This window comes from Chiloscyllium plagiosum, unplaced genomic scaffold, assembly GCF_037043375.1.
Source record: "Chiloscyllium plagiosum isolate Xiang-an unplaced genomic scaffold, Cpla_swu_hap1 HiC_scaffold_37, whole genome shotgun sequence".
Taxonomy (NCBI): Eukaryota; Metazoa; Chordata; class Chondrichthyes; order Orectolobiformes; family Hemiscylliidae; genus Chiloscyllium; species Chiloscyllium plagiosum.
Genome location: NW_028270175.1, coordinates 9,004,469 through 9,024,627, shown reverse-complemented (window position 1 = coordinate 9,024,627; position 20,159 = coordinate 9,004,469). Strand labels below are relative to the sequence as shown.

The 20,159-nt window shown below is 39.2% G+C and overlaps 1 protein-coding gene across 7 annotated transcripts in view; it reads right to left on the bottom strand.

Annotated features, from left to right (window-relative positions):
* rerea (arginine-glutamic acid dipeptide (RE) repeats a) overlaps positions 1–20,159 on the bottom strand; it is a 571,358-nt gene that overhangs the window by 108,396 nt on the left and 442,803 nt on the right. The gene's annotated exons all lie outside the window — the stretch shown is intronic.

The following is a 20,159-nucleotide window of genomic DNA, read 5'->3' as shown; positions in this document are numbered from 1 at the left end:
CAAATCAAGGAGCCAAACCATGTGAAAACACTGTACAACAATCTTTTCATCATTTCTTTTGTTGAAAAGGATGAATTGTTTCACAGTACAGTAGCCTGCACAAAGTTAATTTTTATGCTGCTGACCTATCATATACAATGGCCCAGTAAAAATAAATATTGCTTCAAGGTTTGACAAGCCGCTTTTAAGAATAGTTGTTATATATCTCCAGCAGCCAACCAACACAGAGATGAAAATATTGATAAAGACAGTGTTATCTGCTAACTTTGAAGCTAATCACAGTTTTTAGAACCATTTCCAATTCAAAAATATGCAAGGCGAACTAAATTTTCTTTGAAGAATTTTAATATATACATTTTTTTGCTTCATTTTATAGATTGGCAAAGTGCAAGGGTGGCCAGAAAGCTGACATTAGTAACAAGGAGAGCTGGTTAGGATAATGACATCTGGAGTGACCATCGGCAAAACTGATTCATGACTCATTCTCCACTTTGAATGTGGAATCTTACTGTGCAATTAAGAACTTAAGAACAATTATTGCACTTTAAAGTAATCGCTTTTAGACAAAGCTTTCACTGATATTTTGAAGATGTGATGGGCCATAAAATTTATCTTCAAGTTTCACCTCATCTGCCATACTCGCCTGATCTGGCCTACACATTACTTCAGACCCATAGAAACGTGGTTGACTCTCAATTGCCCTCAGAAATGACCCAGCAAGCCACTCAGTTCAACGGCAGCTACAGATGGGTAATAAATGCTGGCCAGCTAGCGATGCGCACATCCCATGAGTGAATGTTTTTAAAAATTAGATGTCAATACAATATACTGTTGTTTAAACATCATTTAAAAAAAGTCAGTATCATTACGCATTACAGAAAATATTTTAGGGATTCAATAAAACTAAGGAGGAAGAAAATATCTCAGATTCTGGAAATGTGAAATACAAGGAAAAAGGTTCCATTAACCTTTCAGGTCTATGACCTTTCAAAGGATAGAATCATAGTCTTGAAATGATAACCAAAACATTTTTCTCTCACTGCAGATGCTGCTTCGCTTGTTGAGTGCTTCCAGCATTTTCTTTTTTACTTCACGGTTTCATTTGCTTTTGTTGCCAAGTCAAAATTTTCCTAGTGTTCAGAACGCATGCTCATATTTTAACCATACAATATTAGTATAAGATGGCTGCATGTTGTTTGCAGTATCAGCCTTACCACAAACACATTAAGTGATCTGAGAAATAAACACAGAATACATGAACTGTTACAAAAGCAAAGCTTCCTGTTTAATACTATCCAACCTGAATGGAATATACGTTTGCCCTGCATCAGACCATTGCTGTGCCTATCTTGGTTAATTAGGTCTGAATGTAAAGTATAACTGGAGAGGTAACCTCTAATTATACCTGAACATTTAATCTTTCACTCATTTAATTGGAACACCTTTATTATTTACTCAGTAATCATGAACACTGTAGGTTCATCTATAAAACAACATTCAAGTGCTGTTGGTTTTTCTATGCTCTCCTGCTTAAGGCTCCAGTTCAGCTGCCTAGCTCACTCAGCTCACAGCCTTGCTAATAAATCACCCAACAATCTGCTCTCTGAATTGCTTTGGCCATGGTTTGATTGCTCCAGCCCATGTTGCCAAGCAACAGCACAGGAGAGAAGTCGAAAGAATTGCTGACAAATGGCCAAACGGCTGAAACAACAGACTTGTCTTCAGCAGGATCTGTTCCAAAGAACTGCCTGTTTTTTTTGCTCTTCTGGTCTCTCTACTACACGACTGGAAAAATCCAAGAAGCCCCTGTAATTTACATAAACTCTTTTCTCAACAGATAACTGCCATTTGCCATGATCTGGATGAAATCGCAAGAGAGTACAACAAAGGATATTAGATGATTTTTAACAAAAAATTACACACTTAAATAATGGACTCCAACAGTAAATGCATATATTGAGGGGAAGAATACCAGTGTTCCTTCAAAGAAAAAGCCTCAATTGTAAAAAGTTAATCTGCCTTTGGGTATTCATAGAAAAGTCCCCAAGGGCCACACTTCATTTCTTTTAATGTTCACGTCAATAATTCTTTCTTTGCCCCAGATCAAATAAATTGTAACTCTTTGAGCACCAGCATTTCATTTTAACATGTACATTATTCTATTTCAGTTTAAAAAAAATTAGCATTATAGCATAGATTCTGATACCATGTTGAATCAATTTTGTGTCTTTAAACTTGGCAAAATCGAGTCACAATCCTCAAAAAAATAAACTACAACCACATTTTGCATATTCCGGACAATTTGAAGATAGTCTGCTCAACACAAGATTTGGATGTTACACTGCCAATTAGTAGTCCAGAGTCTAAATCTTAGAATCAAGGAGATTATGCTTCTCTGGAACAGGAGTTTTGCACATTTCAAAAAGAGAAAAATAATCTGAAAGATTTTCTTTAGTGCCCCTGCTGATTGGCTGGCCAAGAACAGCAGCTGCCTTTCTGGAGTTGTCCATTTGGTAGAACATCCACCCAAAAGGAAGACATCAGTACCCTAAATTTGTCGGTTCTGTTTTATAATTAGCAGCAGATATTGGTATAGATCATTAACTTCATGTAAAAATACTCAAATTCTTTAAAAAAATGAATGCATTCACATAGTCAGTATCCAGTAAACCTATAGATTCATACAGCATGGAAACAGACGCTTCCATCCAATTCGTCCATGCCAACCAGACATCCCAATCTGACTTGCTTCCATTTGCTAGCTTATGGCCCATATCTCTCTAAACCCTTCCTATTCACGTACCCATCCAGATGCCTTTTAAATATTGTAATTGTACCTGCCTTAACCTCTTCTTCTGGCAGCTCATTCCATACACACACCATCTTTTGCATGCAAAGGTTACCCCACAGGTCTGTTTTAAATATTTCCTCCCATCTAAAAACTACACCCTCTAGTTTTGGACTCCCCCATCCTGGGAAAAAGACCTTAGCTATTCTATGCCCCTCATGATTTTATAAGGTCACCCCTCAGCTTCCAATGCTCCAGGGAAAAAAGTCCCAGCCTATTCGGCCTCTCCCAATAATTCAATATAGTTGAATATAATATAATATTCCCTACAGTTTTTTTATTAGTACAGAACTTTACGTATTGCTACAAAACAAAATACTTTTTTTTGAAGGTTTTAGCCTTGCACTTTTCAGAGAAACTAGTAAAAATACCAATTCATGGGGAACACCAACATTGGCTGGCAAGTGCGTCAGCATTCTGTTCTCATACAATATAGATTTTGGTTTTCCCCTTGAATGGGTATTCTTGCAAGTTCTCTGATGAGTGAAAGATGAAAAGCTTTGTCAAAAAGTATCTTTTTTTTCATTAATACTGAAATCCAATTCATTCTTGATTTGAGTGTTCATTTATATCCATTCCTGTAAAGGGAACTCTGAATTGGGGTAATTTGCAAACTGGGTAAAATATTTAAACTAGCAAACATGAAGTAATTAACAATATCTATGAGTTATTTATAAATGTTGCTTATAATAAAAGGATTTTTAAAAAAAAATTGCCCACAAATCAAACCGAGCCAGCAACAAGCATGGGTTCCCCATGATGGATAACAGATTCTACATTAGAGTGGTGCCGGAAAAGTACAGCAGTTCAGGCAGCATCCGAGCAGGAAAATCGACGTTTCGGGCAAAAGCCCTTCATCAGGAATAGAGCATGGATAACATCAGACTGATCACCTATGGATTATCACATAGCACAATGCAGAAATGTACATACTTGACTGTCGGCCAGACTGTCATTTTGTATTGCTGCAGCCACTTATTTTATTTTACAATGGGATAAAGGACTTTGGGCATCAAGAACTAGTTTTGAATGCTCCAACAAATGTACCACAAGGGCGTGCTTTTGATATCAGCAGTGTTAAGAATTTATGGAATCAACCAAATGCAAGGATACAAATGTCAAAAATGCAGAAAGCCTTAATAGAAATGTGATAGTTTAATTAACTTACATAACTGCTAGGGTGCTGTAGGGAGGAATACACCAATGCAATCAGTTACAGTAAGTATAAGGAAACTGTTTTTTAAAAACAAAAGTGCAGTATTTTTTGCAAAGTGAAATATGATTGCATGGCACTTTTAATTGTGAATTCTATAAAGCATTATGCAAACAAAAATAAACATTTTTCACTGTATGTATTTGTAAAGCTAACATAATTCAGGAAAATGAGGTTGCAGCCACCTTGCACATGTAATTTTCTTTCTGTCTAAACAAAACAAATGGACCAGAAATGCTTTTTCTCCAAGTTGCCAAGAGTTTAAAAAGCTTTTGCTTTAACAATTGGGGAATATTATATTAGCTTGAACCATTCATTTTCTCTTAATAGTGACTGTGCAAACATTTTGCAAAACCAACACCAACTAAATCATAAGCAAGATAACCACCATTATGCACAAAGACATTTGTTTTAATGAATTTTCCATTCACCTATGAAGTTACTATTACACAACTAGAATTTCGTGTTGGTGATTATTAAGTACTCTATCCGTGGAAGAGAACTCCTGTTTCACAGCAATTATGTGGGCTCGTTCATAAGAGAAAAAAGATCACAAAGTCTGCTAGATTTGTGCTAAAGAGGAATTTGTATAAATAGTTAAGCAGTTGAATTTCCGAGATAAAGTAGGGAATTCTTTAAATTTGTATCAAAGTGGTGAAAGTGGGGCTCAAAGAATACTGACCACCTGAAAGTGATAAAGTACTGAGGACAACATTGGAATTCTGTCAATTTTACACAGAAAACTCCATAAATGTCATTTCAGAAGACTCAATAAATAAAATTATGAAGTAATTTGACAAAAAATTTGGACATTTCACATTGAACAGCAAGTGAGGTACTTTTGTAGGTGCATAATGTGCCAACAAAATGAATGTTAAAACATTCACAGCATGAAAATGTTGTAACCCGAGAATGATTTGAACATAGCCTCCGCCTCTGATATGTTGTATACAGATGGATCCAATCTTCCAGCAGGCACTCTGACTGAAGAAGATTCAGTGCTCCCTTTCAGTCCATTAACAGTGGCAACCAGGAGGCCAGGAGATAAGGGAGGAAGGCAGAGATTCAGACTTCCATTTTACTAAGCTAAAATGGTGGTGCAGAGGTATTCAGGAGAAAAAAAAAGCTACAACAATCAACTGCAGAACTCAGGTAATTTTTCTGTGCATGCCAATAACCAACTCTGAACAACATTTACAATTAACTCAGGATCCCCAATTTTCTGAGCTTAAATGCAAGAGAACATAAGGATCAGGAGCAGATATAGGCCATTCAGCCCTTTGAGCCTGCTCGGTGATTAAATGACATCTTGGTAATCTTCAACCACACCATTTTCTTTCACTATCCCTGCATTCTTTGATATTTCTAACAGGTTGAAATCTATCAATTTCAGTCCTGACATACTCACCAACTGATCTTCCAAAGTGCTCTGGGGCAGATAGGAAGAAAACCAAGCAGAAAAACATGGCTAATATCTTCAAAAATATTCTTCCAATATATTTTGTGCCAGAAGAACCTGAGCAAGTGGGGATTAATTTTCCAAAACTCAATCAATTTTTCAGTTCTCTCTTACAGGTATTGACACCCATAATACTTTGTTATTATACTTAAACCACTGACATTTCCACTGGATAACGGGTCTGTGATTGGCAATAAATCTGGGGCAGTACATGTCAATCAGCAATGCCAGTTCAACCTTTCATTACCAATGAGGGGGAAAAAACAGAAATGCTGCAAATCTGAACGAGAAACAGGAAATGTCTGAAATGTGTGATGGATTTGTCAGCACCTGAAAGCAATGAAGGGAATCCGTAATTCAGGAGAACCTACAATTCAAAACATTAACACACCTATTCTCGAACAAATCCCAACAGATGCACTGCACATTTGCAGCATTTTCTATTCTTATTCCTTGCTTTATTTTCTTTTCTTTGTCACCTTTACGTTCACCAACATTTTCACAAGGTCATTATCATTTATCCAGAATTGGCTATAAAACCTCCACATTCCAACAATAAATTGATTCTTAAAATTTCAGGGATTTTATCTCTACTATATTTGAAAACCAATTCCATGTATTGACCACATTTTGAAAAACCTCAATTCTTAAATTTCTCTTTTGGAACACAAGACCAGAAGAAACAACTCTCAAGAAGCTCGATAAATCCAGACAAGACAGCCCATTTGACTGGCACCGCATTCATTTTGTCCATTACCAAAATACAGTAGCAGCACTGCATACCATTTCCAAGATGAACTGCAGAAATTCATCAATTGAGAGCACCTTCTTAATCCATGACCACTACCATCTAGAGGTCAAGGGTAGCAGATACATGGGAACACCATCACTTGCAAATTTGTCTCCAAACCACCCTCAATCCTGAACATACTGCTGTTCCTCCACTGTTGCTGGGCCAAAATCTTGGAACTGCCTTCCGAATGGCACTGTGGACATACCTATGCCAAACGTACATAACTAACTCAAGAAGACATTTCACCACCATCTTCTCAATATCATTTAGGCCCAGCCAGCAAAACTCACATCCCCAAATGAATTTAAAAATGGTCCAAAATTAGGCCATACGGCCCATCGAGGCGGCTGTACTCCATACAATGGTTGATTTTCCATCTCAACTTCACTTTTCTAGGATCTTTCCATCCTTCGATTTCTCTTACCGTCCAAAATCCTCCCTCAGCCATGAAGAGACTCAAATACTTAATATCCATTGTCCTTTCGAATTTACAGCCAATGATGCGTAACTGAGTGAATACATTTCTTATTTTAGGCATAAATGGTAAGTTTCGCATCCTGAGACCAACCCCCTAGTTGCAGACTTTCAAGTCAAGGTAAACATCCTCTTAGCAATTGCCCTGCTAATCTGACTCAGAGTTTTACATGTTTCAATGAAATCACTTTTAATTTTCCTAAATTCCAATTAGTATAGGCTCATTTTAGTCAGTCAGCCCTCAAAAAACAATTCTCTAATCTTAGGACTCATTCCAGTGAACCGTACATCCATCCCCTCTAAAGTATATCCTTCCTTCGATATGGAGACCAAATATGCACACAGCATTGCATGTGTAGTCTCACTCAAGTCATACACAATTCCAGCAAGATTTTCTTAGTCTTGTATTCCAATTCCTTTGCAATGAAAAATAATAGACCAATTGCTTCACTAATTATTTCCTGTATGTAAACTATGAAAGGCCCCCAAAATCACAGCAAACAATATATTGCTCCCACCTGATGCTACCAGACTGAAACCTGGCTTGATAGATCACTTTATTGGTTCGAACAAGGTGATCTCTTGCTCAAACATAAACACATAATATTGAAGATTTGTTTTTAACAATAAAACAGAAATTTATGACAAAAAGGAATTGAAGTTAAAATTGAATCAAACAAACTATTTGCATACAACGTACATTTAAAGAATTTGAAATACATGGTAAAAATCGATCTCAAAAGAACCCCTTTACAACACACAATGACAGAATTCACTTCTGCATCTCTCTATACACTATAATTTAACTGTGGCTAAAAATTCTGGTCTTGAAAATCTGATAGCCTCTTCCTTGAGCTTTCATACAACTGAGATTAAACTTTCTCAGCATCAAATAACCCTTCCAGGCATTAACCAAACACTTCTGGTCGAGAGCCTTTACTAAACTACTTACACAGAGGTCATCTGGTTTAACTCATCTAAACCTCTTCCTTTCTCAGGAGCAACTACTTTATACACCTAAGACTCCTATAGAACTGCTCAAACTGAGAATTGAAACAAAAAATCTTCTCTCCTCCCCCACACTCCCAAAGTGAATCCAAAGAAAAAAAAAAAATTCCTGACCATCTAAACTGAAGTTAAATGTACAACTGTTTACTTTGGTCATGAAATTGTCCCAATATAAACAAAAAAAGATTACTTTTCAGGAAGTCTCCCTTTTGCAATGCATTTTTAAAAAAATCAACTTGGCTACAGAAATATTTACAAGTTGATTAAATTCCTTCAGACACATCCATATGCCAGTAGTTCAAATTCATCCAAGTGATATTAAACTTTGGGCCACTAACCTTACATCACAACAACAGTTTAACAATTAAAACATGATTTTTTTTTAAAATTCATGTTTCCAAAGTGATCAAGGTCACAATACACTTTTGTCAGCCTTCTAGACCTGATCAAAATTCACTTCAATGTAGAATTCCACTGCCTATATCCTAACCTGCACTAAATCTCTCATCTTGCATCATTACACATGCCAATCATCACTGGGTTCCCCATCTGCCAATAGAGTGAATTAAAGAATCATAGAGTTATAGAGATGTACAGCATAGAAACAGACCCTTCGGTCCAACCTGCCAGCACCCGGTCCATATCCCTCCAAACCCTTCCTATTCATATACCCATCCAAATGCCTCTTAAATGTTGCAATTGTACCAGCCTCCACCACTTCCTCTGGCAGCTCATTCCATACACATACCACCGTCTGCGTTTAAAAGTGCCCTGTAGGTCTCTTTTATATCTTTCCCCTCTCACCCTAAACCTATGCCTCTAGTTCTGGACTCCCCGACCCCAAGGAAAAGACTTTGTCTATTTACCCTATCCATGCCCCTCATGATTCTGTAAACCTTCATAAGGTCACCCCTCTCCACAGATATGCTCCTTTCTAATTGTGAATTCAAGTTCTACTTGCTAGTATATGCCCTCCACTTCTTAGGTTCTGGGCTACTATACATCTGTTATTCTGCTCTGCTTCATCTTTGGCAGTTAAACCTTCAACCCTATTTGCAAGTCATCTAATTCTTCTTACCTTGCAATCCCCCTCATGTATAAAAGCCTCCAGTATTTGCTCGCCAATAATGCCTTCAGTCAGCTCGCAAAATATCGCACTTAGTTCTACTCTATTCACGTCTAAACCTCTTTATATCTTGGGATATTTATGATGTTCAAGTTATTATCGAACACAATGATTAACTGTTGTTTATGTTGTTTTGTTAAAAACGCCATTTTGGTGAAAAATAAATCCAAATCTGATATAGAACCCTCGACCCAGAAGGTCTGTTAATGGCAATTCAAGTCGACATTTATATGTTCATGGCACTATCCAAAATGCAATATGTTTCTGAACGGATACCTTGAAATAAACACCCACCTGCTTCTGTGAAATCTAGCTCTATATGCAAATGCTGCTGTACGTGCTTACGTAACAATCGTTGTACAAGTCATTCATTTAGAATGTGCATTTCATCAACATTAATTTGCTGTAACACAATTGACTAATTGGGAACACTTTCTACAGTGCAAACTTTTAAAACGTGTTGTCTGTAACACGATTACAGCACCAACACTTTAAGCACTTTTTCTAAAGCGTGATTTTTCTATAACGCAGGGTTGCAGAAGTATGCAACCATTGCATTATAGAAGAACTGACTGTATTTGAAAGTATCACAGAATTGTTGAAGCATAGAAGAAGCCTTGTGACCCAATATCTGCAATGAGAAATTCACAGAGTCCTTTCTCCCATTTCTCTCCATAATCCTGTTCTTTCTTTTCAGATAATAGCCTAAATATCCTTTTGAATGCTTCAGCTAAACTTGCTTCCATCAGATACTGCATTCCAGAACTTTACCAGAAAACTTTTTCTCGTATCACTTTTGTTTCCTTTGCCAATTACTTTAAACCTGCACCCTCTTGTTCTCGGTCTCTTGCCTCTCTGTTTAGAGCTTTCATTATTTGGAATACCCTATCAAATCTCATCCCTCCTTTCTACAAGGGACTCTCTTAATTTCTCCACTGGTCACAGCTGAAATTCTTCATTTCTGGAGGTGATGGTCTTGTGGTATTATCACTGGACTGTTAATCCAGAGACCCAGGTAATATTCTGGAGGCCAGGTTCAAATCTCTCTGCAGCAGATGGTGAAATTTGAATTTAATAAAAATCTGGAATTAAGTGTCTAATGATGAATACAAATCCATTGTGTTTAGAGTTTTTTTTGAGATGTGATAAATGTCTCTTGGAGAGAAAGCCAGAAGCAAAGATAAGGTTTTTCTGTAGTAAACTTTATGGCCTGGATTTTGTTACAAGAATAACAGTAAACCTGTGCAGCATTCACTGATATTGTGGAGTAAATTAGAAAACAACTCTGAACTGTGCATATGTGGGTGCCAGTGTGGAAATTTGGAAACAGCTGATTTGCACTGCTTCTGCATCACTACACTGATTCTTTACCAAGTGACCTGATTTGAAAATCCACGATGGGTATGAAAGTGCAGAACTGATCCACTAACATGCCAGGAAACGTCAAGACTTGTGCAATTTGTTGTAAGTTAAACTTTAATATCGCCAAACAAACTCTGTAACCAAAATTTACAAGTGTGGAATCTCATTTATTCAGATCTTAATTATTGATGGAAATTTAAAAAATTAAAATTATGTTTACACATTTTTTGTGTCATCTTTATTTCACTCCATATAAATGAAATACATTTTCAAATTTACACTTACTGCTTTAGACTGCCTCAAAGAGATCTTTTTCCCCAATCTGATTGGTTGAAGGGAGCTTGCTCACTCATATCACAGAAAGCTCACAAAATGTCTATGGGATGCTTTAAGTGCAGTGAGTAGTCAATAGACAATAGGTGCAGGAGTAGACCATTCTGCCTTCAAGCCTGCACCACCATTCAACATGATCATGGCGGATCATCCTTAATCAGTATCCTGTTCCTGCCTTATTTTCATAACCCTTGATTCCACAATCCTTGAGAGCTCTATCCAACTCTTTCTTAAATGAATCCTGAGACTGGCCTCCACTGCTCTTTGGGGCAAAGTATTCCACACAGCCACCACTCTCTGGGTGAAGAGGTTTCTCCTCTAACATGCCAGGAAACGTCAAGACTCTGTCCTAAATTGTGCCCCGTATTTTTAAGCTGTGTCCTCTGGTTTGGGTAAGTGTCTTTCATTGCTGGTCACAAAATCCAGCCCACAGAATGGGAGTTATGTTTGTGTTATGCACAACATAGTCAACCAGGGAAGACAACGTAAGAAGAAAAACAGAAATTGATAGAAAAATTCAGATTTGGCAGCATCTGGTCTGAAGGAGGGTAACTAGACCCAAAGCGTTAACTCTGATTTCGCTCCACAGATGCTGCCAACCTGTTGAGTTTTTCTGGCAATTTGTTTTTGGTTATGATTTCCAAAATGAATAGCTTTTTTTTTAATTTGTATGACAACACAAGAATTGGTTGCAGAGTTTACAATGCATCTAGGGTACTCTACATGACTATGAAGCACAAATGGTCTGGAAGCTAGCACACAACATGTCTGTTATCCTCATTACACCATTGATTTCAACTTAAATGTGACATTTCTCATAGTTGGTACAGTGCCCATACAGTATATTAGCATCTGTGTACCCAGCACATACCAGTAAAGGCCAGATTAAAAAATATCTTAAATGTACTTCTGAGCATAACTTCTCAAATTTAGACTTTTTCAAAAAAAAAGGGTTTGATTCCAGCCTTGGGTGACTCTCACCCGAGAGTTTGCACACTCTCTCCATGTCTGCATAGGGTTCCTCCCAGAGCCCTGGATTGGCCCAGCTAAATGGCCCATACTGTCCAGGGATGTGGAGACTAGGAGAATTAGCCATGGGAAATGCAGGGGATAGGATTGAGGGGACAGTTTGGGAGGGATGCTCTTCAGAGGGTTGATGTGGACTTGATGGACTGAATGGCCTGCTTCTTCCCTGTAGTGATTCTATGTACCACTTCCTTTGAAAGAGAAAGTCAAGAGCAAAGGCAAATATCACAGAACCTTTAAAGATTTAATTTGAGATAAGTTTTACATAAACAGAATTACTTGGAAAGATTGGTTTCATGGTCATGCAATTCTCATAAGTGTGTTGCTGCAGAGGGGCCACCACCAGGAAATGTCTTCTGTAGAAAATCATCTAATGTAAACCTCTCAATTGATTCCACCAACAACGTTAAAAACTAGCTCATCTATTCTTGCTTTTGAGGCAGAAAACAGATCACTTCCTTTCGTCTGAATTCAATGCAAACCAATCTGCACACATTTTAATGCATAGTATTGACTTTCTTGCTCCATGCTGTTCTCTTTCATCTGAGAAACTAAAATACGCTAGAATTTCTTTAATACAATGCATGCAGGCAGTCAGTACAGAGTATATTATGTTTTCATGCTGATTCTTACTCTCCTCCCAATCATTTAAGATGAACAATCATTGAAAAGGGCTTTATTTAATGACCCATTCCGCAATTGGTAAAAGTTATCCTTTCAGGGTAAAAGGACAGATAAACAAATAAAGGAAAACAAATGAGTCATAACAGATAAAAGATAAGGGCATCGAGAAAAGGAAAATTATCTTGGCTGTCACCTCTACGTGGACCTAAACAACACCATCATAAAAAGTACTAAAAATAATACAGAAAGACATCAGTTTATTTTTAAAAAATTCATTCACAGGACATGGACATCGCCGGCCAGGGCAAAATTTATTGTTCATCCCTAAATTGCCCAGAGGACAGTGAGAGTCATTCACGTTGCTGTGGGTTTAGAGTCACATGTAGACCAGATAAGGTAAGCATGGCAGATTTCCTTCCCTAAAAGATATTAGTGAACAGATGGGGTTTTTCCAACAATCGGTAACAATTTCATGGCCAACATTAGGCTCTTAATCAGACTTTTATTGAATTCAAATTCCATCATCTGCCATGGCAGAATTTGAACCTGGCTCCTCAGAACATTATCCAAGTCTCTGGATTAAATAATATTAGTAGGCCATTGCGTCTCCTCACGTTCTGAAGTACAAGTTGCGTCAATGTAATCCGACAACTAAAATCAATTAAGCTCGTTGTTGGATAAATGCATGACAATACTACAGTGCTCAATGTGTTTATAGTCCATCAATGTGTTTAACTCTTGGACACTATCTGACATTACTATTTTAATGATGAATATTAGATGAAGCACAAAACTTTATATAAATATAGAACAGCCATTGGCAGGTATTTGTGCAGGGTGGGAACCTCAGTTAACCTAAACCCTTTCATTGGATTTCAGAATGAATGCTGGATAATTATTGCAACATGGTTGCAATTAGAATTATTTTTAGGTTTATCCATGAAATTAGAATGCTATTGTTTTTGGATAAATCTAAACTTTAAAAACACACTCGGAAGTTTTGGTTTCTGAACAGCTAAATATTTATTTACATTTATGGAAGTATCTGTCCTGAGAACAGTTTAATGCTTGAAAAAAGGAATTTAACCTTTTTAATTGTTGAAGAAAGATACCATCTTGCCCTCTTCCAATTCTCTACACACTCCTGTAGATACTTCTCCTGTTGGATTTCAGTTCTACCTCCCACATAGACACTCTATGTTAGTCTGAACAATCAGACAATTTGACTTTGAGAAAAAAGATCACAATCCAAAGCACCCCAAAATATTTCTGCCACTGTGACTCTACTTACAAGCTGTGAAAACTGTCATGATCGCTTGTTGAGCGATTGGGTAGGGTGGAGGACAAAAGTTGGAGAATGGGTGAGGGTGTTAGCCATCATGGTCTCAGAGCTCATGACCCCACTTGGGGTCATAACCAGTACAAACCGTATTCTTTGAACATCCACAGAAGTGCAGTTTTCACAGACACTGCTGTAGTGAAACTTCTAATATGCCAACCACTTTACATTCATTACAGCATTTATGTAAAAATAGTCTAGACCATGAGTGTCAGCCTTAGACCGTAATGCGTAGAAGTGAGCCATCGGACCATCAAGACTGCTCTCCCATTCAATGAGATCATGGCTGATCTGATAATCCTCAATTTCACTTTCTCACCGACAAACCTTGATTCCCTTACAGATTAAAAATGTGCCTATCCAGTCCTGACCAAACTCAGCGAACCAGCCATAACAGTCCTCTTCAGTAAAGAGTTCCACAAATTCACTACACTCAGGAAAAAAATACTTCTCATCTCTCGCCAAATTGTGTGATCCCTTACTCGGACATTATGAACTCTCGTTCCCCTTGTAGGTGAGTGTAGATGCCAATGTCTCTGCATCTATGCTGTCAATCACACTAATAAGGTTGTATGTTTCAATTAGTTCTCCTTTTATCTTTCTAAACCCCAAATGAGTACAAGCCCAGCCTGCTCAACGTCTCCTCATTAGAAAATCCCTCAATGCCCAGGATCAGTTTTATCTGGACTATCTTTCCTTAGATAAAGGGGATCAAAACTGTTCACAGCATTCCAGAAATGTTCTGATTTGTATTTTTCATAGAATCCTTACAACACAGAAAGAAGCCATTTCACCCACTGAGTCTGCACTAACCCTCCAAAGTGCCTCCCACCCAGACCCAGACTCCCAAACATATCCCGTGTCACCACACTTCTCATGGCTAATCCACCGAGCCTGTAAATCCCTAGTCACAAAAGACAATTTAGCATGGCCAATCAATCTAACGTGCACAGCTTTGTGCTGTGGGAGGAAACTGGACGAAACCCACGCAGACAAGGGGAGAATGTGCAAAAGCCACACAGACGATCTACTTAGGCTGACGATCTACTTAGGTCTCTGGTGCTATGAGACAGTAGTGCTAACCACTGCCACCAAAATTCTATTTTTATACTCCAATCCCTTTATTTTGAAAGGCCAATCTATTTCCCTTCCCTATTATCTGCTGAACATGGATGCTAGGGTTTTGAAATTTATGCATGATGAGCCCCCCCTCCTTTTGCAGCTTTCCCCCTTTAAACAACATTCAACTCTTCTGTTCTTCCTGTCGAAATACATTATTTCCCATTTTCTCACAAAATTACATTCCATTTGCCAAGTTTTTTGGCCATTCAATCTATATCCCTCTGGAGATTCTGTATTGTCACCATGTGTCCTCCCATATATTGTGTTGCCCACAAACTTGGTGACAGCATATTCACTTCTGTCATCAAGTTATTAATTGTATTGTATTGTAAATAATTGTGCCCCCCTGAGGATTACAGGCTGCCATCCTAGAAGTGGCTCCTTTATGCCAACTTAGTCTTCTATTAACCCACCCTCAACCCATACTAATGTACAATCCCATGAGCTCTTTCTTTATTAAGTGGCCTTGTCGAAATCTAAACATATTGCATCTAATGATTCCGAATTAACTATGCTGCTTATTATCTCAGAGTCATACAACACATAAGACGTTCTTTGAGTGTGGACTAACATATCTACACTAATCCCATTTTCCAGCACTTGCCCCATGGTCCTGAATATTATGATATACACATATACTTTAAAGGTTGTGAGGCTTCTTGCCTTTCTAACCTTCACAGGCAGTGCATTTCAGATTCTCACCATCCTCTGGGTGAAGTTCTTTCCTTAAATCCCCTCCAAACCTCCAGGCCTTCACTTTAAAATTATGCCCCCTTGTTAATGACCCTAGCTGTTTCCTGTCCACCCGCTCCATGCCCCTTAATCAAGTCATCCCCTCCCCACCCACGCCTCAACCTTCTCTGCAGTAAAGATGACAACACAAGCTTATCCAGTTTCTCTTCACAGCTAAAATGCTTCAAGCCTGGCAACATCCTGGAGGAGGTGGTCAATGGATGTGAAACTGGAAGAACACAGCAGGTCAGACAGTGTCCAAGGAGTAGGAAACCCTCCGGCAAGACTTGGAGGGGGAGGGGAACCTAGAAGCAAATAGAGAGGGGGAGGTGGGGTGATGATAGGTGGATGCAGTTAGGGCGTTTATTGTGATTTGACAGTGGAAAAGGTAGAGTGGAGTAGGAAGATGGACAGGTTAGAACAGGTCAGGGAGACGAGGAAATGGGATGGGGTGAGGCATGGGATAAGGCTGGGGGAGGAGGGACTTTGACACCATACAGTGCAATCACATCCTTCCCAGTGTGGTGACCAGATTTTCACAGTTCTTCAGCTGTGACCTAACCAAGGGTTTGCACAGCTCCAACAGAACCTCCTTGCCCTTGTAATCTATGCCACAACTAACAAAGGCAAGTGTCCCAAATGCCTTAACTATCCTATTAACCTGTCCTGCCATCTCCAGGAATTTGTGAAAAAGGACCACAAAATCTGAGCTTTCTAGTGTCTTGCGATTCATTGAGTATCTTGTCACTTCATCCAATGTGCATCACCGCTCACTCTTCAGTGTTAAATTACATCTGCCACTGATTTACCTGCATCCTCCTGTAACCTAAGACATTCCTTCCTCCTAATAATCATCAACCCAATCTTCATGTCATCTGCAAACTTACTTATTCCCCATCCCCCTCAACATTCTCATCTGTACTGTTTACATATATCATAAACAACAGGGACCCAGCACTGATCCCTGTGGTATGCCTCCAGACACTGGCTTCCAGGCAATGACGAAGACCACACCTTTGGAAAGTAATGCATTTTTTTCAATAGCAGACACAAGCCTACTAAAATAATGCAGAATGCAAACTAGAAAAACTAGCTTAAAGAATATTAAGAAATTGAGCAAAATTGAGGTGACATATGTCTATATTTCCATTCCGCTGAGTGGGAAAGTATCAATATTCATCCCCACTCCTAACAAAGCTTTAAGCAATTAAGAAATAAGTCCTGAAATGTAAATGTAATCCTTTCTTTTATCACAGCACAGCACAGCGGACTTGTCTATCAATGAGCTGCATCACACACTTCAACACAGTTTAGACAGTTAAATTACTGAGTTAATAAATTAGTGCAGTTATAAATCGAAACGTGCAGGTGTTTTGCTGTAAGATGCACTTCGTTAAGACAAATTCACTATGACGCAAATGCCAAATTCATAACACTTTCTAAAGCGCAAAGTTTTAAAACGCGTGTTGGCTGTAATGCAATTAAATTGCCAACACAAACATAAATACAGCGCAGAGCAGGCCCTACGGCTGTCGATGTTGCGCGGATCTGTGATCTAATCTAAGCCCATCTTCCTACACTATCCCATTATCATCCATATGCTTATCCAAGGATTGTTTAAATCTCCCTTATGAGTCTGAGTTAACTACATTGGCAGGTAGGGCATTCCACGCCCTTACCAATCTCTGGGTAAAGAACCTGCTTCTGACATCTGTCTTCTATCTATTACCCCTCAATTTGTAGCTGTGCCCCCTCGTACAAGCAGACGTCATCAACCTAGGAAAAAATATTTCACTGTCTACCCTATCTAATCCTCTGATCATCTTGTATGTCTCTATCAAATCCCCTCTTAGCCTTCTTCTTTCCAATGAGAACAGACCCAAATTTTTCAGCCTTTCCTCATAAGACCTTCCCTCCAGACCAGGCAACATCCTGGTAAATCTCCACTGCAACTTTTCTAATGCTTCCACAGCCTTCCTGTAATGGGGCGACCAGAACTGTACACAATATTACAAGTGCAGCCACACTAGCGTTTCGTATAGTTGCAGCATGACATTATAGCTCTGGAATTCAATCTCTCTACCAATAAAATCTAACACACCATATGCCTTCTTAACAGCACTATCAACCTGGGTGGCAACTTTCAGGGATCCATGTACATGGACTCCAAGATCCCTCTGCATATCCATACTACCAAGAATCTTTCCATTGACCTAGTACTCTGCCTTCCTGTTATTCTACCAAAAGTGCATCACCTCACATTTAGCTGCATTGAACTCTATTTGCCACCTCTCAGCCCAATTCTGCAGTTTATCCAAGTCCCCCTGCAACATTCTTCCACAGTGTCCACTACTCCACTGACTTTAATGTCATCTGTAAACTTACTGACCCATCCACCTATGCCTGTGTCTAAGTCATTTAGAAAAATGACAAACAGCAGTGGTCCCGAAATAGATCCTCGTGGCACACCACTAGTAACCGGACTCCAAGCTGAATATTTTCCATCAACCACCACTCACTGCCTTCTTACAGAAAGCCAGTTTTGAATCCAAACTGCTAAATCACCCTCAATTCCATGCCTCTGCATTTTCACCAACAGTCTACCATGTGGAACCTTATCAAAGGTCTTACTGAAGTCAATGTACATCTTGAGAAAGTGAGGGCTGCAGATGCTGGAGATCAGAGCTGAAAATGTGTTGCTGGAAAAGCGCAGCAGGTCAGGCAGCATCCAAGGAACAGGAGAATCGACGTTTTGGGCATAAGCTTCAGGAAGAAGGGCTGCTCCTTGGATGCTGCCTGACCTGCTGCGCTTTTGCAGCAACACATTTTCAGCTCAATGTACATCATGTCAACTGCCCTACCATCATCCACGTGCTTGGTCACTTTCTCAAAAAACTCAATGAGGTTTGTGATACATGACCTGCCCTTGACGAATCCATGTTGACTATCTGCAATCACATTGTTGCTTGCAAGATTATTACAAATCCTATTTCTCATAATCCTTTCCAAAACCTTTCCCACAACAGATGTAAGGCTCACTGGTCTACAATTACCTGGGTCATCTCTACTGAACAAGGGCACAACATTTGCAATCCTGCAGTCATCTGGTACTAAACCTGTAGACAATGACGACTCAAAGATCAAAGCCAAAGGCTCCAACACCTCTTCCCCAGCTTCCCAGAGAATCCTTGGATAAATCCCATCCGGCCCAGGGTATTTGTCTACATTCACTCTTTCTAGCATTAGTAACACCTCTCCCTTACTAACCTCGAACCTTTCTAGTGTAATATCTCGTATCTCATTCTTCTCCTCTACAATATTCTCCTTTTCCTGAGTGAAAACCAATAAGAAATATCCGTTTAGCACATCTCCGACCTCGACAGGCTCCACACACAACTTCCCACTTCTGTCTTTGACTGACCCTATTCCTATTCTCTGGATTAGAGTGGTGCTGGAAAAGCTCAGCAGTTCAGGCAGCATCCAAGGAGCAGTAAAATTGATGTTTTGGGCAAAAGCCCTTCATCAGGAATACCTATTCTTGACATCCTTTTATTACTCACAAACGAATAGAAAATTTCAGGGTTCTCCTTTATTCTATTTGCTCAAGACTGCTCATGTCCTCTCTTTGCTCCTCTTAACTCTCTCTTTAAATCCTTCCTAGCTAATCTGTAACTCTCAATCGTCTCATCTTAACCATCTTATCTCATCATCACATAAGCCTCCTTCTTACGCTTAACAAGAGATGCAATTTCTGTAGTAAACCACGGTTCCCTTACCTTATCACTTCCTCCCTGCCTGACAGGGACATACCTATCAAGGATAAGCAATATCTGTTCCTTAAACCAGCTCCATATTTCCATTGTCCCCATCCCCTGCATTTTGCTACCCCATTCTATGCATCCTAAGTCTTGCATAATCACATTATAATTGCCCTTCCCCATCGGTAACTCTTGCCCTGTGGCGTGTACCTATCCCTTTCCATTGCTAAGCTAAACGTAACCAAATAATGGTCACTTTCTCCAAAATGCTCACCTACCACTAAATCAAACACCTGGCCTGGTTCATTACCAAGCACCAGATCCAGTGTGGCCTCCCCTCATCAGCCCTTTGATATACTGTGTCAGGAAACCCTCCTGCATACACTGGACAAAAACTGATCCATCCAACGTACTAGAGTTATAGCATTTCCAGTCAATGTTGGGGAAGTTAAAGTCCCACATAATGACCATCCTGTTCCTTTCACTCCTCTCCTCCACATCCCTGGAACTCTGCGGAAGCCTATAAAAAAACTCCCAGCGGTGTGACCTCTCCTTTCTGTTTCTAACCTCAGCCCATACTACCTTAGTAGACGAGTCCTCAGCAAAAGTTCTTTCTGCCACTGTTATACTGTCCTTGACTAACAAGGCCACACCTCCCCCTCTTTTCCCACCTTCCCTGTTCTTAATGAAAGATCTAAACCATGGAACCTGCAACATCCATTCCTGACCCTGCTCTATCCATATCTCCAAAATGGCCACAATATCGAAATCCCAAGTACCTATCCATGTTGCAAGCTCACCTACCTTAATTTGGATACTTTTGGCGTTGAAGTAGACACATTTCAAACCAGCTTGCTGTCTCTGCCAGCAGTCATGTGACTGTGAAATCCTATCCATGCCCTCCCTACACTCATCCTCCTGTGCACTGGAACTACACCTCAG